The 23,008-nt window shown below is 39.3% G+C and overlaps 1 protein-coding gene across 4 annotated transcripts in view; it reads left to right on the top strand.

The window, feature by feature from the left end:
* The window catches only part of PROM1 (prominin 1), a 257,556-nt gene that overhangs the window by 85,151 nt on the left and 149,397 nt on the right, over positions 1–23,008 (top strand). The window lies entirely within an intron of this gene.

Raw genomic sequence — 23,008 nt, 5'->3', positions numbered from 1 at the left:
TAACTGCTGCTATTTTTCCAAGTAGAGACAGTTGCAGTTTTTTCCAAGTCTCCATATCTTTCTGCACCTCTCGCCACAACACTTCATAATTATTTTGAAACAATTTCATATTTGATTCTGCAACCTGGACTCCTAGATATTTTACCCTTGGTACAACCTCAAAACCTGCCCTCCTTTCAAGCTCGTGTTTACGATCTTGTGTCATATTTTTAACTATCATCTTAGTCTTTTTGTGATTCAGTCTAAAACCTGAAACTTTACCATAGTCTTGTATAATGTCCTTCATCAGGATTATTGATTCCATTGGCTGTGTTAGGGTAACAACTAGATCGTTTGCAAATGCCTTTATTCTGTAATCCTCTTGCCTTATCGTTATACCTTTCAAGATATTAGAGTCCCGTATTGTATTTAACAAGACTTCTAGTGTTAAAATAAATAAAAGTGGGGACAGCGGACATCCCTGTCTTGTTCCTTTTTCAATTTTAAACTCTGTTGTCAAGCTTCCGTTAATAATAATCTGTGCCTTTTGCTCTTGATAAATTGCTGAAATCGCCTGTACAAATTGATCCCCAAAGTTCATCTTTTTTAAAGTCTTTAGTAGAAAATTCCAATCCACTCTATCAAAGGCCTTCTCTGCATCCAAGAAAACCAGCACTGCAGGGATCTGTTTGTTCTTCTCAAGATATTCCAATAGATCTATTACTTGCCTTACATTGTCCTTCATGTATCTACCCTCGATAAATCCCGCTTGGTCGTCATGAATCACCTTTTGAATTACTGGCATCAACCTGTTGGCTAATACTTTCGCATAAATTTTATAGTCGGAGTTCAAAAGAGATATTGGTCTATAATTCTCCGGTTTTTTAGGACCGGCTTGCTCTTTTGGTATCAAAGATATGTAAGCTGTTGTCCATGATGGGGGTATTTTACCCCCTTGTTGAATATTGCAAAATAAATCTCTAAGTTGTTCCACCATTTCGACTTGCAAAGTTTTATAATAGACTGCAGTCAAGCCATCCGTATCAGGAGCTTTAGCTGTTTTTAATTGTTTAATTGCTACTATTATCTCTTCCACTGTTATAGGATAATTCATTCTTTCCTTTTGTTGGTCAGTAATTTTTATAACTCTTTTATCATCTAGATATTTTTCTATAAGTCCATTCTGCACATCCTCTTTAGCATATAAGTTAGTATAATAATCCACAAAAGCTTCTTTAATTAATTTTTGTTGAAAAATTTCTTTCCCTCCAATATCAATACTATCAATAGTCCGTATACTCTGTTTTTTCCTCAATGTATAGGCCAACCATCTGCCCGGTTTATTAGCGTTACAAAATGTATTATGCTTCGCATATTGTAAGTTTGTTGCAACTTGTTCCGCCATAAGCATTTGAAATTGGTCTTTCAGAAGTTTTATAGCACCACATATTCTTTCATCTGTTGGATTCTTAATAAGTAACTGTTCTTTATTCTTTATTTCTGCTTCCAATTCAGATCTTTTCTTTTGTCGAATCAGTCTATGTTTAGAGTTCATATAGATAAGCACCCCTCTCATGTAAGCTTTACTTGCATCCCAGACAATTTCTATTGGGGTGCCTTTATTCAAATTTATTTCAAAAAATTCTTTCAAGTGCTTTTTAAGTTCTATTATATTTTTTTCATATCTGAACAAGTTCTCATTTAATCTCCAAGAGCGTCTCTCAGTCTTGCCTATCTCAATTTCTATCCATACTGGGCTATGGATCTTGGAAAAATCTTTGTTCTTTTTGTCTTAACAAGTAGATCATCTGACAACAAAATGAAATCAATCCTAGAGAAGGATCTATGTCTATCTGAAAAAAAAGTATAGTCCAATTCTTTTGGATTGTGTATTCTCCAAATATCTTTTAATTCCAAATCTTCTTTCATATCAAAAAAGGTCTGTGGTAGCCTAATCCTAGACTTCGCCAGTGTCAGGTATGCTTCCTTCAGTATCCAGGAAAGAAAACCCCAAACTCAAGCATTTTGAAGAATCTGGTACTTTTACTGAATATGAAAAGATTAACATCCCAGTGAAAAGCTGGAAGTGATCAAAACGCGCGAAATGCATCTACTAAGCTTCTTCCCCCCCTCGTGTTTATAGTTTCTCAGCCAATCTAAAGGTCTTCCAAAGGTCAGGTGGCAACACGTCTGGCAGCGTCATCCATCAGGAATGTCAGGACAGTTGGTCGGCCATCCCCTTCTGAAATGTAGTTTCGATTTCCCCGAAGTACCCTCCTACAAAGACAAACCCCCTCCTGCTCTCTTCCCCCCCTCTGCTCCATACCTAATCCCTCCCCGTTTCTTATGGCAGCTAAAGCAGGAAAGCTGATGCTGACATTTGGCCCCTCTTGCAGAAGAGACGTTAGTCCTAATTAAAAGGAAAAAGAGAAAGAGAAACAGAATATATACAATGATCAAGGTTTATCAGGGTATTTGGCATAGAACTGTTGAACTTTCTTGGGAGCTCGGACATCCCGTTTATTTACCCATTCAGCCTGAGATAGTGGAAAATGTTTCCAGGCAATCAGATACTGGATTTTACCATGGTGTTTTCTAGAGTCCAAGATTTCCTTAACCTCAAAATGTTGCTCCCCTTCTACTAGGATGGGAATTGGAGGGTTGCTATGATCAACCCTTAGGGGAGATGAGTGTTCAGGTTTCAATAAACTAACATGAAATACAGGATGTATTCGTCTCAAAGTTTTTGGTAATTCTAATTCAACTGTCACTGGATTTATCAGTCTGATCACACGGAATGGTCCTACATACTTAGGCCCCAGCTTTTTAGACCTCTGGGTGGTTTGTAAGTATTTGGTAGACAAATAAACTTTATCCCCCACTTTGTAAATGTGAGTTGGGGACCGTTTCTTATCGGCTTGTGCCTTATGAGCTCGGTGTGCCTCATCTAATGCCTTCCGAGTCACTGTCCAGGTGCTCCTTAATTGTTCTATCCAGTCTATCAAAGAGGGATTTTGGGGATCCTCTTGAGGTAACTCGGGAATGGGTACAAAATCCTGGCCTGATGCAACCTTAAAAGGGGTGAATCCGGTGCTACTATGCACAGAATTGTTATACGCCACTTCTGCAAATGGCAACAAGTCTACCCAATTGTCCTGTTGGTAATTCACGTAACATCTAAGGTATTGTTCGAGTACCCCATTGGTTCTTTCACAAGCACCATTTGTCTGAGGGTGGTGACTGGAACTCAACCCCTGTGCGGAGCCTATCAATCTTAAAAATTCTCTCCAGAAACTGGAAGTAAATTGCACACCCCTATCAGAAATTATTCTTTTCGGAGACCCATGTAGTCGGTAAATCTGCCGAATAAACAACTTTGCGAGGGTTTTTGCTGAAGGGATCTTTGAGCAAGGTATGAAATGTACTTGTTTAGAAAACAAATCAGTTACTACCCAAATGACAGTGCAGCCCTCACTGTCGGGTAAGTCCACCACAAAATCCATAGATATTTCCTTCCATGGGGCGTTCGGTCTAGCCACACTTTGCAGTAATCCAGGGGATTTTCCTGGAGGTCTTTTAGCCGAGGCACATACTGGACAGCTAGCCACATATGTCTGTATGTCCTTTTTTAGTGCAGGCCACCAAAACTGTCTCTTAACAAGATGTAAAGTTTTGACAAACGCAAAGTGTCCTGCGGCTTTGGCATCATGCGCATATTTCAATACGGTTGGTCTTAATGTGGTCGGAACATACAATTTCGATCCAACCCAAGCTAGTCCATCGCGAAGTGTGCATTCATTCGAGTGGAGTTTAAACCACTCGTCAACTTTTAGTGCTTCTCGTAACTTTTCGAGTAAATCCCCTGAGAGTTCTGGATCGGTTTTACTCTGCGCTCTGGTAGTGACGGGTGTTGCCAATTGCGTTAAGGGGATCATTGGTTGAACCAGTTCCTTCTTTATGCTGTTGTACTGTGGCAATCTGGAAAGTGCGTCTGCCATGAAATTTTTTCCCCCAGGAAGGTAACGTAAAGTGAAATTGAAACGCTTGAAATGTTGGGCCCAGCGTGCCTGTTTGGGTGACAATTTGCGTGGTGTTTTTAATGCTTCTAGATTCTTATGTTCAGTCCACACCTCGAAAGGATGTTTTGCCCCCTCCAAAAATTGTCTCCATGTTAACAGCGCCCATCTAACTGCAAACGCTTCCTTCTCCCATATGGCCCATCTCCTTTCTGTTTCAGATAGTTTACGGGATGTGTAAGCACAGGGTTGTAATATTCCATTCTCATTCTTTTGCAAGAGTATCGCTCCTACGGCAACGTCGCTAGCATCCGCTTGTATTACAAAAGGTTGTTCTATGTCGGGGTGTTTGAGCACAGGTTCAGCTGCAAACAGCCGTTTCAGTTTTTCGAAAGCGGCCTGACAGTCCATAGTCCATTTTAGTGGTTTCGAGGGTTTGGGTTTTATTTCCCCTTTTGTTTTGAGCAAGTTTGTAATTGGCAGTGCGATTTTTGCGAAAGAGGGGATAAATTGTCTATAAAAGTTAGCAAACCCTAAGAAACTCTGTAACTGTTTACGGGTGCGCGGTGCGGCCCATTCCATTACTGCCCGGACCTTTTCCGGGTCCATCTCTATTCCCTCATGCGATATACGATATCCAAGATAGTCGATTTTGTCTTGATGGAATTCACATTTAGAAAGTTTGGCATAGAGTTCAGCTGCTCTGAGTTTATTCAAGACCGCTCGAACCAATCTTATATGGTCGGCCATGTTGTCAGAATAAATTAGAATATCGTCCAAATAGACCAACACCCCCTTATATAGATGCTCATGCAACACTTCGTTGATCAACTGCATGAATACGGCCGGGGCCCCCTGTAGTCCAAAAGGGAGTACTCTAAATTGGAAACACCCCAGTGGGCAATTAAATGCTGTCTTCCATTCATCTCCCTCTTTTATTCTCACTCGGTAGTATGCCTCTCTTAAATCAAGTTTGGTAAAAAAATTTCCCTTTCCTAAATGGGCCAACATGTCCTTCATAAGTGGGAGGGGATAGACATTTTCCACGCAAATGGCGTTCATGTTTCTATAATCAACAACTAATCTGAAGGATCCATCTTTCTTTTCGCGGAACATTACTGGCGCTGCTACCTTGGGTTTGGCTCGTTCGATAAATCCCCGTTCTAAGTTTTTGTCAATAAAATTTCGCAATTCCTCCAATTCTCGAGGTGTCATGGGGTATATTTTTGGTTTGGGAAGCTTCACCCCTGGGAGTATTTCAATGGTTCAGTCAGTGGCCCTGTGGGGAGGCAGATTATCAGAAGCTTTTTCACTAAACACTTCCTTGAGGTCCCAATATTCCTTCGGAATTTTCTCTTCTCCCTCAATATAGTTAATGGCTACTGCGGCCCCTTCTGGTCTTATGTCGTCCCTTAGGGAGGGGCCTTCCTTTTCCGGAGGTGGTTCTGCCGTACGGATGCGCAGGACCCCCGTTTTCCAATTTACTCGTGGGTTCCATTTTCGAAGCCAGGGCAGTCCTAGAATTAGGGGCCTTTCCATGCCAGGGGCTACAATAAAGCTGAGCTTTTCTATGTGATTCCCCAAGTGTAGTTCGAGGGGTTCGGTCATAAAACTAGCTGGGCCCCCCCCTGCAATCGACCCATCTAATTGACAAAATGCAATGGGTCTTTTTAACGTTTTCAGTCTCAGTCCCATTTCCTCCACTACTTTGGGGCTAATTATGCACCTAGTGCACCCCGAGTCCAACAGGGCTAACAATTGCGCGTGAGTTCCTGTGGAGGGCACCCTTACTTCTACGGGGATGAGTAAGGGTTCTTCCGTGTGACTCACCCGTTCATCGGTGTCCGAGTCGGAGTCTGTCTCGCTGTCGTCATCGTTGGTCGGAGTTCCCAACTCACGCTGGTTCCGGGGAGTGAACTCAACGACTTCTCCTTTCAGGGCGGTGCCGCGGGTTTTGGCGGGTATTTTATCGCTTTTCTTTTGGCTGGCCCCGGTGGCTTTTGGCGGTGGTTTGGAGAAACATTCGGCCGCCCGGTGACCCTCCTTCCCACATTTGAAACAGGTGAAGGGCTTTGACTTGGGTTTGAATTCGGTCTTCCCGCCAGTCATCTTGGCCGCCCCCTTACGGTAGAGAGAGGATGACTGGTCCCCCATCCGCCTTCCTCGGAGTTCGCTCCGTTTCAGCTCGATCTCCACATCCTCAGCTACTATGTACCATCTATCCAAATCATCGGGGACCCCCATGCTCCTGCAATCTCGATATATCTCATCATTCAATCCATCCTTGAAACTCTCCAAAAGCGCCATTTCTGACCAGCCTGTCATATAAGGTGCCAGTTCACGAAACTCTTGGATATACTCTGCCACCGGCCTCCGGCCCTGCTGAATGCTCTTCATTCTGAGTCTCGCCTTTCGTTCAGCTAAATGGTCTTCAAAACGTCTTCTAAGGGCCCTCATGAACTGGTTGTAATTTCTCAGCAGGAGGGAGTTGTTATTGTGGAGAACTACCATCCACTCAGCCGCCACTCCCTCTAGGGCATTCGCAACGCTTCTGACTTTAGCCGCATCTGTTTCGTAGTCCTCCCCCCAATCCTGCATGTGGTTCCACACTTGGGTCAGGAAATATCCCAAGGTTTTAGGATTTCCATCAAACTTTCCAGGAAGGGGGGGGATTTTTGGCTTTTTACGTCTGCGGGGGGGGGGCCTGCAGGGCTGGGGTTCTCTGGCCGGCTGCATCTCTTCTTCGAGCTGCCGAAGCCTGGGATGTTCCCTCCTCAAACTCTTCCTCTCCCCCGCAGGCTGTCTCTTCTGCCTCCCCCCTGGGGTCTGCTTCCCCCTTTTCCACAGGAGTTTCAAAAGACTCACGGTTTTTTCTGCTTTCTTCCACATCACGGATAAGCTGCAAGGCTTGATCTATCATGAGACATTCCTTCTGCTGTTGCATCCACACTGCCTCCCTTTTCCGGGGTCTGGAAGTCGTCACTCCCCGGGGATTCTCTCCCCAGTCCGGCAGTCTGCCCACACCTTTGGACCATCTAGCTTCCTCCGGTTCCAAACGGAGTTTTTCCAGCCATTCTGCAGTTTCTCTTTCCGACTGGAGGGCGGTTGAACTCGCTGCCCCCATCTTCCCTTCGTCATCACTCCCACGATCTGACATACTTTGGATTTTCAGTCCCCTCGGTTTTTGTCCGGGATGACTGAGATGACTTCCAGCTTAATGTCAGGTATGCTTCCTTCAGTATCCAGGAAAGAAAACCCCAAACTCAAGCATTTTGAAGAATCTGGTACTTTTACTGAATATGAAAAGATTAACATCCCAGTGAAAAGCTGGAAGTGATCAAAACGCGCGAAATGCATCTACTAAGCTTCTTCCCCCCCTCGTGTTTATAGTTTCTCAGCCAATCTAAAGGTCTTCCAAAGGTCAGGTGGCAACACGTCTGGCAGCGTCATCCATCAGGAATGTCAGGACAGTTGGTCGGCCATCCCCTTCTGAAATGTAGTTTCGATTTCCCCGAAGTACCCTCCTACAAAGACAAACCCTCTCCTGCTCTCTTCCCCCCCTCTGCTCCATACCTAATCCCTCCCCGTTTCTTATGGCAGCTAAAGCAGGAAAGCTGATGCTGACAGCCAGACTCTTTTTATCTAATTTGGAGTCAATTACTCCATTCCAGTCTCCCATGATTAAAATAGATCTATAATCCCATTGCAGTATTTTAGTATGTAACATTTTGTAGAAGTGATCCTGTTGTTGATTGGGAGCATAAATTCCAATCAGAAGAATTTGGCCGTTTGTTGTAAATAATTCAATTGCTACAAACCTACCATCTTCATCTGCTTCTATAACTTTAGCCGAAAATTTTTTATTTACATAAATAACCACACCATTCTTTTTTTGCAAAGTTGAAGATATAAAATGCGTTCCTAATTTGGAGTTTATCAAATATTTTTGATCTTGAACTGTAATATGCGTTTCTTGTAGACAAATTATATCATTATTAAATTGTTTCAAATATGCAAATAATTTCTTCCTTTTCTGTGCTGAATTCAACCCATTCACATTCCAAGATAAACACTTAATCGTCATCTTTATCTTTCTGGAGCAAAGAGCAGAATAACCGAATGTCTTCCAAAATCTTCGGTCCTGCTCCCCCCATGGCTCCAGTCTCTTGTGTAGTACTCTTAGCTCCCTTTTTATCTTGTCTTTCCTGTTGATGCTTTTCTTTAAGTTGCTTAGACGTAGCTCGAGTTATACGCTGATCCTTAAATTCAGCCATCTGAACCGGGTCCAAAATTGGAGAAGATTCCAGCAAAGGCTCATCCAGAAAACCTCCTTCAGCGCCCTGCGTTTCCTCTGGTTGCTGCTTAGACTGTTCTTGAAGTTCTTGTTGAAGTTGCTTCTTATCACTCTCCTTAATCTCCAGAACTGTGGATGTACGCGGAGATGGTGTTCTTTCTTTAAAAATAGTAGTGTAAAAATGCTCCGCCTTCTCCACAGTGTTCAAACGATATCTTTCTCCCTTGTATCTCAAAATTATACCAGTTGGGGCATCCCACCGAAATGGTATCTGTTGGTTTTGCAGTTCTTTAACAAGAAAGCCAAAGTCCTTTCTGGTTTTCAACATTTTAGGTGGTAACTCTTTATAGACTCCAATTTGTGAGCCCCCCACTTGTACAGAAGTATGAAAGGATTTTTGCAGGATGTCATTCCTTATTGCTCTATCTGTAAAATATATGACCACATCTCTAGGCAGTTGTCTTTGTCTGGCCACCCAAGAATTCACTCTGTAAATTTTATCTATTTTGTAAAAAACCACATCAGGATTAATTTTTAAAATCACAGCCAAGGCCTCAGAACAGACCTGTCTCAAATCCTGTCTATCATCTTCTCGAATTCCTCGAAGCCGTATAGCGAATTCCATTGCCCTGAATTGCATCATAACAATTTCGTTCTCGACTTTCTGCATTTTATCATCCACATCAGAAATCTTAGAGTCATTATCTTTCATCTTGACATTAACTTCTGATTTAAATTCTTCCACTTTAGAATCAACTTTGATAATAAATTCTGCCAGGCCAGACGCAACTTCTGATATTTTTTTGGTCACCTTATTTTGATTCTGTTTCACCATATCTTTAACTTCATTAATTTCCTGCATAATTTCCTGATGAGACTTTTGAATTTTGTCATCTATTTCCTGTTGGGATTTTTGAAATTTATCATCCAGAATTTTAGAAATAAATTCTTTTAAATCTCCCACATCAAACTCTTTTTTCTGAGTCTGTAGCTGTTGAGCAGGGGGAGGCTGCATTTCATGTTTATGTGTGGGGGATCCCCCCCCCCGTTGCCTTCCCTTCCTGCTTCTTTGAAGCCATCCTGCCACGTAGGCTAGTTTTTCTGAAGAGGGAAGTTCCTTTTCCTTTCCCTCCTCCACAGAAACTTCTAAAAAAGTCCCCCAGATTTAGTCAAATGAAACTGAAGTAAAGCAAAGTCAAATTTTAGAAAAAGGAATTTTTTTCTTTAAATAGAGCAACTTTGTAGCAGCTTTGTAACTTTATAGCAAAGCAGGATGACTTCACAAATCCACTTTCACTAGCTCGTTAACTCAAATGCTGGGCGCCATATTTGTTCAAATCACTTTCACTCACTCGCTTTCTCTTTTGAATTAAAAAGTCAACAAAGCACTAATACTTGCAATTTTCAAGTTTCTGGATTCAAGTTAGTATTTCCGCTGCTTGTTAAGTAAGGTTGGTTCCTTTCACTTTAAAAGTTTGCTGCTGCTGGCTTGTTCTGCTGAAGGCAGAATTGTCCCACGCCGCCCGGAGTCTCCGCAGGTTGGGAGGGAGCCGCGCCTGTTTTCTCCCCAGAAACAATTCCCTGGGGGGTTACAGGGGCTCAACCTGTGCCCTGCTGTCTCTTCTCCTACAATCTTCAAGATTTCGGAGTTTTCGACTTCCTGTTTGCTGCTGGCCGCCGCCAGACGTTCCTTAGGGATCGTCAGCTTCCACTGCCTGTCAGAGCCGCCTTCACAACGGAACGGCGGCTCGAAAAAACTCCGTTCCCATGAGGAAACGGAGATAGAGCCGGCAGGGGTGGGTAGAACTCTCTGCAGAGTCCCAAAAGTTTTTCTTTTACTTTTGGGATGGAGCGGATGAGATGCCCCATATCCCCAGCCGTTGCTCCGGGCTTTGGGAGACCTCTGCTAATGCAGAGCCAGGCGTCAAAAGCAAGCTTGCGAATTTGACAGATTACTCAAAGAAAATGTGAGCTGGACCTGTAATACTGAAGCGCAAGTATTTTACTTATCTTTTAAAAATTACTTAAGAGAATAGAGGAAGAGAAAGAGGAAAAAAGTTTCTTTTTAAAATGGCGTCTGCCGCGGCTGGAGAAGAGTTTGAGAGGGAAAGTTCTTCCGTTTTTTATTATTACAATGTAGCGGAATAAATACCACTGGCTACATTTGTAGACAAAACTCCGCTCCTGTTTTTGTTTTTCTCTTTTTTCCCTGGAGGCTTGAGTGTTGCTGGCTGGAAGTCTTTTGTCTTGTTTTTTTTTTTTTCTTCTTCTAACAAAGCCTGCTTAGGCGGAAACATGGCACTGAGGCTTGTGAAGTCAGACAAACAAATAGGTGGGGGGGATTCCCCCACCAAGAATTTAAAGCAATATGTTTTAACTCTTCAGTCCCAGAAACCTGATTTTAATATAATAGAATTTCTCTTAGAGGAGATTGAAAGAAGGGATGAGATTGTGAATCAGCAACTTGAAAAACTTAAGCAGGAAACTAAGGAATTGGTGAAATCCAAGTTTGACTTTTTGCAGCAAAAAATTTTAAAATTGCCAGAATTCATGATTCGGTTGGATACAAATACTAATTTACTAGAGTCAAAAATGGATGAAATTCAAGATAAATTGGACAATAGAATTCAAAAAATTGAAAATGATTTGTTAAATATTCAGGATTATAGTTCAGAAGAAAAATTTAAAATGGATGCTGACCAAAAGTCTGGTAATGTAGAATATCTGGAACAGAGGATTCAAAAAGAGGTTCTAAAGATACAATATAATTTCACAGAATATGCAATAAGACTTAGAGGTTTGCAGGAAAATAACAGAGATGACTTAAGGAAAATATCTTCTGAATTTCTAGCTGGGATTTTAAAGATTCAACCTGAGGAAGTGTTTTGTAGGATTGACAGAGCTTATCGAATAAACTCTTGGATTGCCAAGCAAAGGCAATTGCCTAGAGATGTGGTAATCTATTTTTCAGATAAAGAAATTAGGAATAAAATTGTGCAAAATTCCTTCAATTCTAATTTGCAATTGTATGGAAGAAAGATTTGGATTTACAAGGAACTCCCACCTAAGATATTAATGGAAAGGAAGAAATTTGGCTTTCTGGTGTCTGAGTTAAAAAGGAGAAATATTCAATTCCGGTGGGACGTCCCAGTTGGTATTATATTGAGATATCAAGGAGAAAGATACCAGTTAAATACTGTTGAAAGGGCGGAAGAATTTTATCAAAATAGGTTGAAAATGAATTTAACGTCTTCAGATATAATACAGGATAAGCAGAAGGAGCTGGAACTAAAGACAGAGACTGTACCAGATAAATTGCCTTTGGATTTATCGGATACCCCAGCTGGATTATCTACAAATTTGAGAGAAGTGCCATCTGATTTTAATGTGATGACTTATCAAGGCAAGGACAAGCATGGAAACCAATTAGAGGATATACAAGGGATAAAAAAGAAATGCGAGACACAAAAAATTAGGATGGAGGTCAAACCCACAAAAAGAAAACAAAAAAAGAAATAGGTTGTACAAAAATAGAAATTTCTAACCCAAGCAACAGTGAAGCCAGTGATTTTAAAATATGAATGATTATGTGAAAACATAGAGGAGGCGACATATTGGTCAATATCATCCTGAGGATAGTGGCAGATCTCTGCATTGCCGTAATTTTGGGTCATGGAAAGAGCCTCAAATTGATGGTTTTGAATTATCTATTTTGAAACTTCTTTTTGTGTTGATAAATATATTATAATTATCTTGAATTATAAGGCAAGAGAATCACATTGGGACATGCAGAAGATCGGGTTGTTACCCAATACGATGATGGAAATTAATAATCCTGATGAAACCCACAATTATTATTATATGGAATACAATTATAATGTCACTCGGGTGGTTGTTTTTACTTTTATATATATAAGAAGATGTTTACTACTGATGGGGGCAGATATGATTGGAGATCTTGAATAAACTGTTGCATCCGCAAGCTATGTCACCCTATTATGGATGTTGGTTTTAACAATCCAGTGGAAAGACTTCAAGAAGATATTATATGGACTATAAATTTAAAGTTATTGTCTTTTCTTTTTTTTATTTAGATATAATGGAATATATATATATATATATTTTTAAGTAGTGTGGGCAGTGAATTAAAGATATCAAGAATTGTTGTGTATGGTAAATTTGTAAGACAGTGGGTGAATAAGCTAGCTACAGACTGATTAGTTTAAGAAAAGGGATTTTTAAGTGATACATTTAGGGGAGTGGAGGAAATGGATAGAGTGGAATAAATGTTAAATTAGATTTTATGGGGAGCCCGCTTTGAAATGTTATTAAAGTAGGACTTATTGTATAGTTTTAAAGTGGAAGGTGGTTTTGAATTGTTGCAATAATGCATAGATATAAAACACTATTATGCTAAATTAGAGTTATTTTATAATAGTTATAGTATAATGTGTTTGTTTTTTTTTGTTTTGTTTTTTTTTCTCTTCTTCTTTTCTGAAATGTATGGATAAAGGGGGATTTATAATACTTTTAGTAAGTAAAGGTCAGTATTTTGAGGAGGGAGTAAGTAATCTGTTATGAATTAGGGTTTTTTTTTTGTTACGAAGAAGTCACAGGGGGGGAAGGGTGGGGAGGGGGGGTTAGGGAGGGGGGGGAGGGGGGGGAAAAAGGGGGAAAAATTTGTATTTGAAAACCTTTTCAATAAAAAAAAAAAAAAAAAAAAAAAAGATTTCGGAGTTTTCGAGCCGCTCCTCGTTCGCGGGGCGGCTCTACAGGCGGCGGGGCTGGCGGTCTTTAAAAAACACCGCCGTCGCTGAAGCTTGCAAACCGGAAGTCCCCCGCTTGTTTGAATTTTCAAAAAAAAAATTCCTTAGAATTTTTTATTTTGAGCGCCAAATCCTCTTTTGTAATTAGATTCAATTCATGTTTTTTAAGGTCCATTTGATTTTTAATCCTCTTATTTTTTGTATCTTTCTGTAGTTCCATTTCTAATTTCTTATACTCCTCTTCCAATTTTTGTTGAGTTTGTCTTTTCTTTTTATTCCTTTTCCCCAAGTAAGTCATTGCCAGTCCTTGAATGTATGCTTTTGCTGTATCCCACACATTTTGTAATGAGATATCTTCCTTTTTATTTTCTCTGAAAAAGAAAGGCAATTCTTTCTCCATAAATTGTTGAAACTCTTTTTCATTTAATATTGTTTGATTTAATGTCCATCTTGATCTCTTTTTTGGTCCCTTCCATATAATTGTGATCAGATTATGATTTGCCCATGTGTTTGCTTCAATGTTTATATCTTGTATATTAACTAATAAATCGGTTGATATCCACATCATATCTATTCTAGAACATGACATATGCCTATTTGAATAAAAAGTGTACGCTTTTCTTTCGGATATCTTCTTCTCCAAACATCTTGGATATTTAATTCCTCTATCATTGTAAAAAAGACTTTTGGAAGAGTTTTTCTGGGCTTTTTATTTATCTTTGTGGTTTTATAGTCCAATTCAATTTCTGTTATTGCATTAAAATTGTCCATCATGCAAATATTTTAATACCTGGCTTCAATTATTTTTCTGTGTAATTTTCTATAAAAATCTTCTTGATTGTCATTTGGGGCATATATCGCCATTAAGAGTATTTGTTTATAGTTCATTGCTACTTCACCATAAGAATCCTCCCTTCTTCATCAGCAAATATTTGTTTAGGTGCTAGTGTCTTTTTAATGTATAGAACTACACCTCTTTTACTTTGATGTGCCAGTGCAGTAAATACTTCTCCCAATTTTTGGTATTCCAAAAGTTTTATGTTGTTTTCTAATATGAACTTCTTGTAAACATATTATGTCCATTTTTAATTTTTCCAATTTATGTAGAGTTCTTTTCCTTTTTATTGCTGAATTTAATCCATTTATGTTTATCGATAATTGCTTTTATTTCTTCCTCCATAGTTTACTTATTAATACTCTTTGCTGATCTTGTCATTCTTGTCTCTCTTTGTTCTTTAACATCTTTTAGCCTTGTCCCTTCTCTTATTGCTCTTCCTTGTTCCTTTGCCATCTCTCTTATTTGATCTTCAAATAAGATCAAAGCCACAATCCACAGTGAAACAACGCTTTCTCCAGGGGCTCCCAAAGGATCGTCACTATCACAGCCATCTGGGGGTCTTTTTTGACTGAAGCTGTCCTATAGGGACGGTGAACGAGAGATGCACAGATTGGCAAGCACAGGGAAGTTGAAAATTCCCTGGCTGGTCGGAAGAAGCCTCTCAACCAGACGGCTGAGAAAGCAACCATTGAGAGCTGCTACAAAGCTGGGGTGGCCACAGCAGAAGTGTGGAGGTAAAGGGAAGTGTGGATCATCTGGGTGAGATGCCTGCTTTTCTTAAAAATACAAGTTTCTTTTCATAACCTCCTGGAAATAGCTAAAAGAGGAGAAAATGGCAAAAAGAGAGGAGGAGGGAGTGGGCATGTGTCAGCTTCTCTACCTCCAACAATACAATGGTGAGGAAAGCAGGAGAGCCCAAACGAAAGAAGATAAAATTAAAAGAATTAGCAGAATTGATTTGGACAAAAGGAGAATAAGAGCAGAAAGCCAGATTGAGTATTTTAAAACTTTTTAATCTTAACAAATGAAATTGAACTAAATTTAAGTAATGGAATGAATTGTTTTTAAAAGGAAAAACTTTGTCTACTTATCCTGGGTGAAAATAAACTGCAGTGCCACCTAGAGGCACCACTGAAAGGATAATGAACTGAATAATAAAGTTAAATGAATAAGACAAGATAAGAATGACCTTGATAATGCTTGCTGAACTGATTAGAAATTGTTTCCTCTAACAGACTGAGGTATACTGAGAGCCTTGTTTTTAAATTCAAGCTGGAACAGTATACCTTTTGAAGTTTGCAAAAGAAGAAGTAACAGGAAAGATTATTGACAACTCCCATGCAGTTTAGTTTTTGGGATTTTTTTCTTTTTCCTTTACTTGTGGCTAACAGAGTGGAGATTCTACTTGTTAATTTTTAGTTCCTTTTTCTTTCTTCAGTTGCTTTTTGTGTGTGTGTGTGTGTGTTGGATCCAATTGGTTGGATTGTGTTTTTCTTTTTTTTCCTTCTTTTTATTTTTGTCTGTGCTTCTTTTTTGTATACAGACATTCCTCTTTTTTTCTTTTTTCTTTTTCCTGGCTTGTTGGCTTTTTCGTCTAATTAATTCCTCACCAGAGGAAATTTGGATTAAGGTTAGAAAAACCTGAAAATTAAGATCGTGAATGTTGGATTTGGATTGTAATTCTCTATTTTTGTATTGTTTGGTTTTTTGTTATCTCTCTTTGTCTCCTTTTTATTTTTATTTTTTCTTTTTGGTTGGTTGGTTTATTTTTGTACTTTTACTTTTTTTTAAAAAAAAAATCACCCAACAGGGTGGATTAAATATTTGGATTATAAATTCTATTTGGATTATAACCTGGTGGATTATAATATTAAGGCACTACAAGATGAAGAAAACAACAACACATCTGCCTTCAACAGCCTCGGCAATAACTTCTAGCCCTGCAGCTCAGAGAACATTGGACACTATGACTATGCAACTGGAATTAAAAAATATGATACAGGCATTTCATGAGGTCTTCAAAGAAAGAATAGGCAAATTAGATGAGAGAATGGAAAAAGTAGAAGGGGAATTATCAAGGGGATAATTGAATATTGAATATATATATTGAATATATTGAAGACTTACAATAACTAATAAAAACCAGGAAAAGACTATTATTTCTTTAGAAATGGATCATGCAGATTATTATCTAAGATTTCAAAACATAGAAGAAGAGAAGGGGGAAAATTTAGCTGAAATAATGGCAGAGTTGTTGGCGGAAGATATTGAGTGAGATTGATGAGATTTTTAGAATACATACTAGATATGCAATGAGAAACAAACTACCTAGGGAGGTGCATGTAAGATTCACCAAGAAAGCAATAAAAACTGAGATATTACAGACAGCAAGAAACAACGCAATAAAATATAAAGGCAGAGAGATAGTGGTGTTGAAACAAATACCTAGAAGAGTAAGAGATCTGAGAAAAGAGTACCAGTTCTTGACAAAATGTTTAATTAAAAAAGGAGTGAGCTTTAGGTGGTTAATACTGGAAGGAATATTGGTGAATTGGCAGGAGCAAAGACACAGATTAGACTCGCTAGAGAAGGCAGAACTATTTTATGATTGTTCTGCCCCAGCTATGGACCCCAAAGAACGCAGCACACACAAAGTCTGTACAAACCTTAGTTTACTAAATTAGTCTTTTTCAAACAAAGGCTGTTAATTAACTTTCTTAACAGCCTACAATAATCCAAAGAATAAATAATCGTAATCTTACTATGGTTAGCAGAAAGCCCAGAAGCAATTTGCAGGAAACTGATGAGAACTAAGATCCAGACACAAATGAGAGTAAACGAAGTTGTTCCCTGCAAATTGCTTCAGTTGTTGTCCTTCCTTAAATAAGCTATCCTCCTTAAATAGTCTAAGGGAGTGGCCAATTAGCCCCAAGCCTTACTCTCAAGGAGACCTCCTCCTGAGGAGCCACTCCTGCCTTTTGGCAGCTCTGCGCGCCCGTGCATCAAGAAGAGGCTCCTCCTCTTCTTCCTCTTCACTTATAGGAGCTTCTGGAGGTTCTGAAGGCCCTGGCTGAATCCCCACCTCTGACACCACATCTTCTCCAGCCTCCTCATTGTCTGACTTGAGTGCCAGCTGCACAGGATGCTGGCGCAGCACCACAACAGCCTCCTCGCTGTTGCAATCAGCTACCAGCTGCGCAGGACGCTGACGGGCCATAACACTGATCAATATTTGGGACTACAAGAAGAGGAGAGATTGAGAGAGGGAAGAGAAATTAGATACCAGGAAGAAACAGTGAAAGAAAAAGAAGATCAAGTAAGAGAGACGTCTTGAAAACTTCTCAGGGTCCTCGCCCAGCATGGAGGAAGGGGGGAAGTGAGGAAACATTGTTTCTTGGATACATTTGCAGCATTGTCTGTGACCAAACTGCATACTAGACATTTGAATTTTTGTTCACGTTATTATAGCTTTTACTGCCACTTCTTATAAGTATTCTGCTGTGTGTGCATTTCCTGACGGCAGTATTTAGAAATATGATTCAATAAAAATGTTTACCAACCTGAAGATCCTGCCTGTTCAAATGTGTTTCTTTGGTCATCTTCATCACAGCACTTCTCATGATGTTGCCTCATTCGGACCACCAGGCCGTGCATTTCTTTGTTGCAGTGTTTGCAGTTTGCACGCATGCCTGCCTTACCGATAGGTAAAGGAACTTCATTAAAATATTGCCAAACTGGGTCTCTTTTATGGCCTGCTGCCATTATAGGTTTTTTCCTCCAAGGAAAGAATGTGATAAACCTCAGGTCATACACACAAAAAGATCCAAAGACTTGTCTGTCTGTGGCTGTGCAGTATTGTGCTCAGAAAGTTTCACTTTCATTTTGTACTGCTTGTATGCTTGCCCCTTCCTCCTCACACTTAGTTTCACTTTCTTCTTGTGCAGATCTATTCCACTCCAAACAATCAGAAAAATATTGTTTCAATTCTATTCACTGAACTTCTTGAAACTTAGCACTGAAGGGGTTGATTCTGTATTCATAGGTTTGTAGAACAATAGGATTAAGGTCTTTTTCTCAACTCTGTTCATGTTATAACATTTTTGCTGTGAAGAAGAGGCATGTGATCTCTGCTGAGTCAAATTCAGTTTTGAGAAGCAAAAGTAAACCAAGCATCTGTGATAATATCTTGTAGGCAGAGAAACTGCCCAATAATCTTACAAAAACCTCTGGAAGAGCATGCCATTGTGAATGGATTAATGGAATTTATTTACCAAAAAAATTAAACATATACAGCCTTATTCTACATAATTAAAAAAATAATCTTTATTTCATGATGGAATAACCTTTGGATGGTAATATATTTTCCTCAAAAAGCATTTTATTTAAAAAAATCCGATTTAAATAAAAAAATCCGATTTAAATAAAAAAAATCTGATTTAAATAAAAAAAATCTGATTTTTTGATTTTTTAAAAAAAATCATTGATTTTTATCCACCCTGATTTAAGGCGAGTTTTACACACACTGTGCTTTAGTTTAGTTTTGAACGAGCAGCCTCAGTTAAGCGAGAAGGCAAGGAGGCTCTGAATAACGCACGGGCCAGATAAATTGCTTTGGTGGGCCGTAGTTTGAGAACCTCTGGCACAGTCTTCACTGCAGGGGTGAAATGCTACCAGTTTGGGGCAGTTTGCCCGAACTGGTAGTGAAAATGCTACTGGTTTCCCTGAACTGGTAGTAAAAAAATGCTTTAAAAAGTAAAAAAAAAAGTTGATCGTCTGAACTTTTCTTTTACTTTTTTTTAGCATTTTTTTACTACTGGTTTGGGCCAATAGGTAGTAAAAAAAATGCTTTAAAAAGTTTTTTAAAAGGTTCCGACAATCAGCTGTGACAATCAGTGTGCCGCGCGATCGTCGCAACTTTTTTTTACTTTTTAAAGCATTCTTTTTTCTTTTTTTCTTTTTTTTTATTTTTTTAGACATGCAACATAAAATACATCTTTTTAGAGCAAGGATTTGATCCGGTATAAAATAGGTACAATTACTCACATTCCCTCAACCAATTTTGTTCTAAATTTTATCCATTTACATCTTTAAAAAAAAGAAAGAAGAAAAATCTTATTCTAAACATTTATCATTCTACTATATCACCCAAAATTCTAAACAATTATTTCCAAATAGACACCATTCCAAATCTTTGTCATTTTAACCAATATTTCATATATATTCCTCATTCCTAAGACCCATTACATCAAATCTATATTCTACTTCTCTTAAATGGCAGCTAGTATCCATGATCTTGACAAAGAATATTTTCCTCCTCTCTCCTACTTTTTAAAGCATTTTTTTATTACCTATTGCCCGAACCGGTATTTTTGTGTGAAGTGTGATAGTTTGTTTTTGAGCTCTCTGTGACTCTGTGAGGTTCCTGCTTGTGGCAGGGGCCATTTTGTGTGAAGTCCAGCTGCTTTTGCATTGTGTGTGAGTGAGTTGTGTAGCTTTTGTGTTATTTTTGGGTAAAGTGTGATAGTTGGTTTTCCTGGTCACATGACCACGAAGCCACGCCTAACCAGTCACATGACCACCAAGCCACGCCCATAGAACCGGTAGGGAAAATTTTTGAATTTCACCACTGTGTTAATGTCTATGTGTCTATTGATAGCTGATTTGTCAAGAGTGGCAGGCTTCTAGAAATTCCCTGGCAGTTTTGGACTTGGCTTGGTCTAGAATGGTCACATTTTCCCAATTGAAACTGGTTATATCTGTTTATATCTTGTGAAATTCAAGAATTTTCATCATGTCTTCTGACTGCTAATTGATGTTAATGGATGTGTTCTGTCAGTCTTCTGCCTGTTTGTCCTATATAGCGGAACAGCAAAAAAAGGAACATATTCCAACAAAATGGATATCCACACAACTTTATCAAAAAGTCCCCGACCACTCAATCCAATACAGCACAATCAACACAAACACATGAATCAGCATAGCACACAAGGCAACTAAAGTCCTTCAAAACATCCTAAGCAGACCAAAAGACCCAACGATCCCAGAAGAAAAAAACAGGAGTCATTACAACATACAACAACCACTATGTAGGACAAACAGGCAGAAGAATGTCAGAATGCATCCACAAACATCAATTAGCAGTAAGAGGCAAGCTCAGAGAGCACCAAGGACCTGTCAGTCCCTCAAGTACCAGGAGACAGCTACCAATCCTTTTTCTTATTACTTCTCGTGATCTTGATGCTGTCCCTCTCTTATACATCAAATAATTAAAATGCAGTCCTGAAAATCAGAATCAGAAATAATGCTGTTTTTCTAGCTATATCAAGTGCTGGAATACTATTCGGAAGCATTTCATATAAATGTCCCCAGTGTCACATATCAGGGTATAATTATCCCATCATCTTGTTTTACATAGTTGTATGACAGGGAAACAAAACATTATGCTGCAATTATGACTTACACCTTCTCTTCCAGTAAGTCATATTTAAAGTTACCAGGCTTCTGAACATGGAGACTCCATGTATCTGGTGTGACAAATCTAAGTCATCTAGGCTAAAGAGGGAATCTGGGAAAAGATGAGAATCCTTCCTAAGCAAGACATTTTAGTTCCCAAAGAGCTGCCTAGTTGATAAGGAATCATACAGTCAGAACTTCTCAAACTCAAAAAGAGCCTTGGTAGTACAGTGGTTTAATGCATCCTGTAATTAACACAGCTGCCTGCAATTTCTGCAGGTTCGAATCTTACCAGGCTCAAGGTTGACTCAGCCTTCCATCCTTTCTAAGGTAGGTTAAATGAGGACCCAGTTTGTGGGGGCAATAAGCTGACTTTGTATAAATATACAAAAGTATGAAGGCTATTGCTTAACGCATTGTAAGCCGCCCCGAGTCTCCGGAGAAGGGCGGCATATAAATCAAATTAAAAAAAAACAAAACAAAAAAAAGACTCCCAAGAATCCTACCCAGTCATATTTCAAAGCCCAGAGTCTTTTGAAGTAGGTGGTCATAATAAATTTAATAAAATGGGTAAATTAAATTAAAAAAACTCAGGCAACCAAACTATACTGCATCCCAGTGAAGATGTCCCTCTCTTATCCTTCCCCTGAGTGTTATTGCCTCTTGAGAAAAGGGCAAAATTCAGTGGTGACAAAGTGGCTAAGGGGGCCTCTTGATGGATCTTCTCCATTCTTCCTCATCCTGAGCAGTTTTAAAGACATTCTCCAATTCAGGCAGCTCCATCTGCATCTTTGAAGATCTTGAATCCTGGGTGTTTCCTTATTAAGATGATTCCATTCCATTCTGTTCTTTTTATGTTTACCATTTGCATTCTGCTTTTATGTCCCTAAAATATCTATTTGCTAGGAACATCATAGGTATTATCTACCAATTTTCATTTTAAATCACAACTGTTTATATGTAAAACTTGTGAAGTCTTTTCCTCCAGGAATACATGAAAGCAGATTGTGGATGCTGAATTAATAATACGAAACAACTCAGATGTATTGAATATTGTTAATTTTTGTTGACTAAGTCTACGAACAGTAGCTTTCAGAATCTCCTTAAATTCTCACTTCCCTTATTAAGCTCAACAGATTAGTTGGACCCTGCCCAAAGACATGAATTTAAAACAGTGGTGAAATTTAAAATTTGTTACTACCGGTTCTGTGGGCGTGTTTCTTGGGGGGAGGTAATGTGGCTGGGTGGGCGTGGCCAACTTTTTTTTTTTTACTTTTAAAACCATTTTTTCTACAACCTCTTCGGCTGAAGAGGTTGTAAAAAATTGCTTTTAAAAGCCTCTGATGATCCCAGCTGAGTTGCCTGATCAACGGAGGCTTTTTTTCTTTTTTTCTTTTAAAAGCCTCTGACATCCCAGCTGAGTTGCCTGATCAGTAGAGGCTTTTTTTCAGGGGTGAAATGCTCCCGGTTCGGACCAGATCGCCAGATCCGGTAGTGATGGCGGCGGGTGGTTCGGAGAACTGGTAGCAAAAATCCCTGCCCCCCCCCAACCATGCCCAGCTGAGCTGCGCGATCTAATGATCGCGTGGCTCAGCTGGGATCTCAGAGGCTTTCCAAAGCATTTTTTTCTGCAACCTCTTCCGGGGAAGAGGTGGTTAAAAAAATGCTTTGAAAAGGCTCTGATGATCAGGCAACACAGCTGGGATCGTCAGAGAGACTTTTCAAAGCATTTTTTTCTGCAACCTCTTCAGCAGAAGAGGTGGTTAAAAAATGCTTTGAAAAGGTTCTGACGATCCCAGCTTTGTTCCTGATCTGCAGAAGCTTTTCAAAGCATTTTTTTGCATTTGCAGAAAAAAATGCTTTGAAAGGTTAAAATAAAAAAAAAAAGTTGGCCACGCCTACCCAGTCACATTACCCCCACCACCAAGCCACGCCCACAGAACTGGTAGTAACAAATTTTACATTTCTCCCCTGCTTTTTTTCTTTTAAAAGCCTCTGCCGATCAGGCAACTCAGCTGGGATTGTCAGAGGCTTTTAAAAGCATTTTTTCTACAACCTCTTTGGCTGAAGAGGTTGTAGAAAAAATGCTTTTAAAAGCCTCTGATGATCCCAGCTGAGCCGCGCTTTTTTTTTTTTTTACTTTTAAAAGCATTTTTTCGGCTGAAGAGGTTGTTGAAAAAATACTTAAAAAAAAAAAGCTTCTGATGATTGCGCGGCTCAGAGGGCAGGGATTTTTGCTACCGGTTCTCCGAACCACCCGCCTCCGTCGCTACCAGATCGGACTAACCAGTCTGAACCGGAAGCATTTCACCCCTGACTTAAAACCATTCTTTAGTGTTACCATAAGACTAAATCATTATAGGTAACTCTGAATTTACAACCATTCATTTAGTGTCCATTTGAAGTTACAACAACACTGAAAAAGTATGACTGTTGACTTATGACCAGCCATTGTAGCATCCTCATGGTCACATGATTAAAATTCAGATGATTAAAAACTAGTTTCTATTTATGACAGTTGCAGTGTCCCAGGGTCTTGTGATCACCTTTTGCGACTTTCTGACAAACAAAGTCAATGGGAAAGTCAGATTCACTTAACAACCCTGTTAGTAACTTAACAAGTGCAACTATTCACTTAACTGTGGCAAAAAAGTTTGCAAAA

This window comes from Pantherophis guttatus, chromosome 8 (genome assembly GCF_059756535.1).
Source record: "Pantherophis guttatus breed Tessera chromosome 8, ASM5975653v1, whole genome shotgun sequence".
NCBI classification, from domain to species: domain Eukaryota; kingdom Metazoa; phylum Chordata; class Lepidosauria; order Squamata; family Colubridae; genus Pantherophis; species Pantherophis guttatus.
This window is presented reverse-complemented; position numbering and strand designations above follow the sequence as displayed.